Source organism: Anolis carolinensis, unplaced genomic scaffold (assembly GCF_035594765.1).
Source record: "Anolis carolinensis isolate JA03-04 unplaced genomic scaffold, rAnoCar3.1.pri scaffold_13, whole genome shotgun sequence".
NCBI classification, from domain to species: domain Eukaryota; kingdom Metazoa; phylum Chordata; class Lepidosauria; order Squamata; family Dactyloidae; genus Anolis; species Anolis carolinensis.
Genome location: NW_026943824.1, coordinates 5,858,091 through 5,865,861, shown reverse-complemented (window position 1 = coordinate 5,865,861; position 7,771 = coordinate 5,858,091).

Sequence of the window (7,771 nt, the reverse complement as noted above, 5' to 3'; positions counted from 1 at the left end):
TAATAATATTACAGTATATAGATATAAGTACAATATGGTAATTTATTGCCAGTATTGAGCTATGATCTATATATATAAAAGAGTGATGGCATCACGGCGACCCACAAAACAACAAAACTACAGGCCCCCCAACCTCGAAATTTGACAACACAACCCATCATCCACGCCTCTAGGTTGATACAACAAAAAGAAAAGAAAAATAAAGTCCTAATTAGAGGGAGAGGAATAATTGCTTTTATCCAATTGCTGCCAGTTAGAAGGCTAAGCTCCTCCAACTTGGTCTCCTAGCAACCCAAAAAAAATTAATAAAAAACACTAAAAAATTAATACAATAAAATACTATAATAACAGAAAATAACTAAAAATAATACAAGAAAATAATAAAATATAATAAATAAAAATATAATTTACAATAAAATTAATAAAAAAATGCAAATAACATCAAATAAAAATTACACAAGAATTTTTAACCAATACCACCACCACTTTGCCACAGCAACGCGTGGCCGGGGCACAGCTAGTAGTAATAATATAATACTGTATGTAAATTTAATCTGTAAGCAGCTCTGAGTCCTCTTCGGGGTGAGAAGGGCGGGATATAAATGTATTAAATAAATAAATAAATAACTCAGAGGACATGCATCATCATCATCATCATCAACTTCCTGAGAAGAACCGGTTGCATTGCTTTCACCCTTCAGAGCGGAAACATGAAGGCGAATGAGGACGCGGGTGCAAAGCTGGGCCCAACGAACAAGTCCAGGAGCAGATCCGTGCCCGGAAGGTTGCAACCTGACTTACCTTTCCCTTCTCCAAAAAGGCTTTGGACCGACCGGATATGTTTTGGAAGACCGATGCATTTGCATAAACGTCCATAATGAATTTATTTATTTATTTACAGTATTTATATTCCGCCCTTCTTTCTCACCCCGAAGGGGACTCAGGGCGGATTACAATGAACACATATATGGCAAACATTCAATGCCAACAGACAAACAACATACATTAGACAGACTCAGAGGCATTTTTAACATTTTTCCAGCTTCACGATTCCGGCCACAGGGGGAGCTGTTGCTTCACCGTCCAGAAGTGGCTGTACTTCCTCATTCCTTTCCTCGTGTTTTGCTGGCAGTTTGATGGTGTTGTAAATTAGCCTCCCCACATAAAGCGTCCCTAAATTTCCCTAATTGACATATGCAACTGTCTTTTGGGGCTGCATAGGTCAACAGCAAGCCGGGGCTATTAATGGTCAGAGGCTTAACCCGACCCGGGCTTCGAACTCATGACCTCTCGGTCAGTAGTGATTTATAGCAGCTGGTTACTAGCCAGCTGCGCCACAGCCCGGCCCCATCTTAGAGATGGGATGCAAAGGAAAAATTAATTTCTGTCTCATATCCACTTCACAGAGACAGCCTGAAGGCCTTTTGGATACATAATGCAAGATAGACACCTGTATTTGGATTCCGGAATACCTGCATATATGCATGCAATTAAACATCTTGGGAGATGGGATCCAAGTCTAAACACCCAAGTTCATTTATGTCTCATATACACTTAACCGAGAAAGCCCCGAGGCCATTGTACGCGCAATGCAAAAAATATGCACCTGTGTTTGGATTCTGGAATACCTGTCTTTCCGTATCTGAATATAATTAACTATCTTATACCTGTATTTCCATATATGCACATAATGAGAGATTTTGGAGATGGGATCCTATAAACACAACATTCATTTCCGTCTTATATGCACTTTATAAAGATAGCCTGGGGCCATTTTAATGCAAAATGCAAAATATAGGCACCTGTATTTGGATTTTGAAATACCTGTATTTCCATATATATGCATATAATTAAATGCCTTAGATATTGGACCCAAGTCTAAATATAAAATTCATTTATGCCTAATATGTACTTTATAGTTTTAGCCTGAAGGCAATTTTATACATAATACGAAAATATATACAGTAGAGCAGGGGTCCTCAAACTTTTTAAGCCGAGGGCCAGTCCACAATCCCTCAGACTGTTGAGGGGCCGGATTATTATTTGAAAAAATAAAATAAAAACAAATTCCGATGCACACTGCACATGTCTTATTTGTAGTGCAAAAATAACAATAACAACAACAACAACAACAACAACAATGAAAGAACAATATAATATTTTAAAATAAAAATAATTTTAACCAACATACATTTATCAGGATTTCAATGGGAAGTGTGGTCCTGCTTCTGGCCAATGAGAGAGTCAAGTTAATTAGGGTTGTTGTTGTTGTTGTTGTTGTGTGCCTTCAAGTCATTTCAGACTTTGGGCGAGCCTAAGTCTAAAATGTATTTATTTATTTACTGCATTTATTTACTACATTTGTATCACACCCTTCTCACCCCAAAGGGGACTCAGAGTGGCTTACAAATTATATGTACAATACATACAATATATTATATGATTAGCAGAGCACAATATTAGCATTATATATTACATTATTGAACTATACCACTATACTGTAATATTATTAGTAATATTATATAGAATATAGAATATATAATTAATATTATTATATGGTATTATTATTAGTGTTATATTGTATTACATTATAATATTATTATCAATATTATATGTATATACAATATATTATATTATAAAACTGAGGGCGGGGGGCCAGGTAAATGACCTCGGAGGGCCGCATCCGGCCCCCGGGCCTTAGTTTGGGGACCCCTGCAGTAGAGTCTCACTTATCCAACATAAACGGGCCAGCAGAAGCTTGGATAAACGAATATCTTGGATAATAAGGAGGGATTAAGGAAAAGCCTATTAAACATCAAATTAGGTTATGATTTTACAAATTAAGCACCAAAACATCATGTTTTACAACAAATTTGACAGAAAAGTAGTTCAATACGCAGTAATGTTATGTTGTAATTACTGTATTTATGAATTTAGCGCCAAAATATCACAATATATTGAAAATATTGACTACAAAAATGGCTTGGATAATCCAGAAACTTGGATAAGCGAGGCTTGGATAAGTGAGACTCTACTGTATATGCATATACCGTATATACTCGAGTAAAAGCCGACCCGAATATAAGCCGAGGCACCTAATTTTACCATTAAAAAAACCTGGGAAAACATTGATTCCAGTATAAGCCGAGGGTGGTACATTTCAGAAATAAAAATAGATACCAATAAAATTACATTCATCGAGGCATCAGTAGGTTAAATGTTTTTGAATATTTACACAAAGCTCAAATTTAAGATAAGACTGTCCAACTCTGATCAAATCATTGTTCTCATCTTCTTCAATGTAAATGTGCTTATGTATCCTTTTAATAATAATAGAGTAAAATAATACATGTAATAATAATAATAAATACAGGAAAATAATACATGTAATAATAAATAGAGTAAAATAATAAATGTAATAATAAGATCAGAGTGAAATAATAAATGTATTAATAATAATAAAAATAGAGTAAAATAAATGTAATAGTAGCAACAATAGAGAAAAATAATAAATGTAATAATATCAATAATAATAGAGAAAAATAATAAATGTACCATATATTCTCGAGTATAAGCTGACCCAAATATAAGCCAACCAGGGTCCTCACCCAAGTATAAGCCGAGGGGGGCTTTTTCAGTCTTTAAAAAGGGCTGAAAAACTAGGCTTATACTCGAGTATATACAGTAATTAATTAAAGATGGGACCTAAGTCTAAAGGTCAGATTCATTTATGCCTAATATGCACTTTATAGGTTTAGTTTGAAGGCAATTTTATACATAATACGACAATATATATACATAATATAGACAGATATATAAACCCCACTTGCCTAGTTTCCAACAGACCTCACAACCTCTGAAAATGCCTGCCATAAATGTGGGCGAAACGTCAGGAGAGAATGCTTCTGGGACATGGCCAGATAGCCCGGAAAACATACAACAACCCTTACTTGCCTAGTTTCCAACAGATCTCATAATCTCTGAGGATGCCTGCCACAGATGTGGGTGAAACGTCAGGAGAGAATGCTTCTGGGACATGGCCAGATAGCCCGGAAAACATACAACAACCCTTACTTGCCTAGTTTCCAACAGATCTCATAATCTCTGAGGATGCCTGCCACAGATGTGGGTGAAACGTCAGGAGAGAATGCTTCTGGAACATGGCCAGACAGCCTGGAAAATGCACAACAACCCTTACTTGCCTAGTTTCCAACAGACCTCACAATCTCTGAAAATGCCTGCCATAAATGTGGGCGAAACGTCAGGAGAGAATGCTTCTGGAAAATGGCCATACAGCCCGGAAAACATACAACAACACTTGCCTAGTTTCCAACAGACCTCACAATCTCTGAAAATGCCTGCCATAGTTGTGGGCGAAACGTCAGGAGAGAATGCTTCTGGGACATGGCCAGACAGCCCGGAAAACATACACTTTCCTAGTTTCCAACAGACCTCACCCTCTCTGAAAATGTTTGCCACAGATGTGGGCAAAACGTCAGGAGAGAATGCTTCTGGACAATGGCCATACAGTCTGGAAAATTCACAGCAACCCAGTGATTCTGGCCATGAAAGCCTTGGATAACGCGTCATCAATTTGGTTTATTGGTTCAGCAACCGGACTGAAGCCTTCCTAAGGTGCATCTACACTCTGGAATTAATGCAGTTTGATACCACTTGAACTTCCCTGGCTCAATGCTATGGAATTCTGAGAGTTATAGTTTGTATTATTTAGCAAAGACAGGACAAATAAAATGACAACTCCCAGGATTCATAGCATTGAGCCGTAGCAGCTGAAGTGGAACCAAAGTGAATTCATTCTACAGTGTAGATGCGTCTATTCAAATGCCATGGAATGTGAGTATTTTTCGTGAGACATCTCTATATCGTCATTATAATTTGTGTAATGAACCCCGTCCCACCCACTTGCCAAAACACATCCCAGGAAGCGCCTCTTCTGTGACTTATGGCGGCTCCTTATCTGATGGGAATTTCAACATCAAGCCAGACACGAAGAACCAGATTCTGCCTTGGCCACCACCACATCCGCAAACCAACCTCCCACTGAAGACATTGGAATGTATTAGAAAACCCATTTGCTGATGGGACGAAAGGAGAGGAAAAAGGATGCAAAGGAACCCGACAACTGCTTGCCCCGTTGGCCCTCACCTGCCCATGCAAAAGGTGTTGTCAATGGATTTTGTGGCATTTCTTCCCAATCTATATATATAAAAGAGTAATGAAATTTCGGCCTAGGACAAAACAACAAAACTACACATCCCAGAAACACTAAACTTGGCAGCACAACCCCTCATCCATGCCTCTACGTTCATACAACAAAAAGAAAAGAAAAATAAAGTCCTAATTAGAGGGAGAGGAATAATTGTTTTTATCCAATTGCTGCAAGTTAGAAGGCTAAGCTCCGCCCACTTGGTCTCCTAGCAACCCACTCAGCCCAGGGGACAGGCAGATTTAGGCCTCACTTAGGCCTCACACTGCCTATAAAATACAAATTATTTTAACTGGATTAGATGGCAGTGTAGACTCAAGGCCCTTCCATACAGCTATATTACCCATTTATAATGGACTTAATATCAGGGGAAAACCTTTACCCTTGACCTTAACTACCACCAATTCCTCAATACTTTATTTCCCAGACCACCATAATTCGCCACAGCAACGCGAGGCCAGGCAAAGCTAGTGAATACTAAAATCCATGGATGCTCAAGCCCCATTATGTTCAATGGAGTCATAAAACAGTGACACACGTATAAAGAGAGACATACATGGCAAAATAAATAATAAATATAATAACAAAATATAATCTAATTAATAATAAAAATATAATATAGAATAATAATAATACAAAAATCAAGGTTATTTTTGACTGGAATAGGAATTTCAACCCAGGTGTTTCTAAGGGTGCTTCTACATTATTTAGAGAGTTTTGGAATTCTGGAGATGTGATGGGCGTGTATCTAAATCTAGTTATAGGTAAAGGTAAACGTTTTCCCCTGACATTTCTAAGACAAAGAGCCGGCATTGTCCGTAGACACCTCCAAGGTCACGTGGCCGGCATGACTGCATGGAGCGCCATTACCTTCCCGCCGGAGTGGTACTTATTGATCTACTCACATTGGCATGTTTCCAAACTGCTAGGTTGGCAGCACCTATTGATCTACTCACATTTGCATGTTTTCAAACTGCTAGGTTGGCAGAACCTATTGATCTACTCACATTTGCATGTTCTCAAACTGCTAGGTTGGCAGTACCTATTGATCTACTCACATTGGCATGTTTCCAAACTGCTAGGTTGGCAGCACCTATTGATCTACTCACATTTGCATGTTTTCAAACTGCTAGGTTGGCAGAACCTATTGATCTACTCACATTTGCATGTTCTCAAACTGCTAGGTTGGCAGTACCTATTGATCTACTCACATTTGCATGTTTCCAAACTGCTAGGTTGGTAGCACCTATTGATCTACTCACATTTGCATGTTTCCAAACTGCTAGGTTGGCAGCACCTATTGATTTACTCACATTTGCATGTTCTCAAACTGCTAGGTTGGCAGTACCTATTGATCTACTCACATTGGCATGTTTCCAAACTGCTAGGTTGGCAGCACCTATTGATCTACTCACATTTGCATGTTCTCAAACTGCTAGGTTGGCAGTACCTATTGATCTACTCACATTGGCATGTTTCCAAACTGCTAGGTTGGCAGCACCTATTGATTTACTCACATTTGCATGTTTTCAAACTGCTAGGTTGGCAGCACCTATTGATCTACTCACATTTGCATGTTCTCAAACTGCTAGGTTGGCAGTACCTATTGATCTACTCACATTTGCATGTTTCCAAACTGCTAGGTTGGTAGCACCTATTGATCTACTCACATTTGCATGTTTCCAAACTGCTAGGTTGGCAGTACCTATTAATCTACTCACATTTGCATGTTTCCAAACTGCTAGGTTGGCAGCACCTATTGATCTACTCACATTTGCATGTTTCCAAACTGCTAGGTTGGCAGCACCTATTGATCTACTCACATTTGCATGTTTCCAAACTGCTAGGTTGGCAGCACCTATTGATTTACTCACATTTGCATGTTTCCAAACTGCTAGGTTGGCAGTACCTATTGATTATTATTATTTATTATTTCGAATATTTCTACCCCGCCCTTTTCCCCGAGGGGACTACTCACATTTGCATGTTTTCAAACTGCTAGGTTGGCAGCACCTATTGATCTACTCACATTTGCATGTTCTCAAACTGCTAGGTTGGCAGTACCTATTGATCTACTCACATTTGCATGTTTCCAAACTGCTAGGTTGGTAGCACCTATTGATCTACTCACATTTGCATGTTTCCAAACTGCTAGGTTGGCAGTACCTATTAATCTACTCACATTTGCATGTTTCCAAACTGCTAGGTTGGCAGCACCTATTGATCTACTCACATTTGCATGTTTCCAAACTGCTAGGTTGGCAGCACCTATTGATCTACTCACATTTGCATGTTTCCAAACTGCTAGGTTGGCAGTACCTATTAATCTACTCACATTTGCATGTTTCCAAACTGCTAGGTTGGCAGCACCTATTGATCTACTCAGATTTGCATGTTTCCAAACTGCTAGGTTGGCAGCACCTATTGATCTACTCACATTTGCATGTTCTCAAACTGCTAGGTTGGCAGTACCTATTGATCTACTCACATTTGCATGTAGACACTGCCAAGGTCATGTAGCCATAAGGCATGACTGCATGGAGC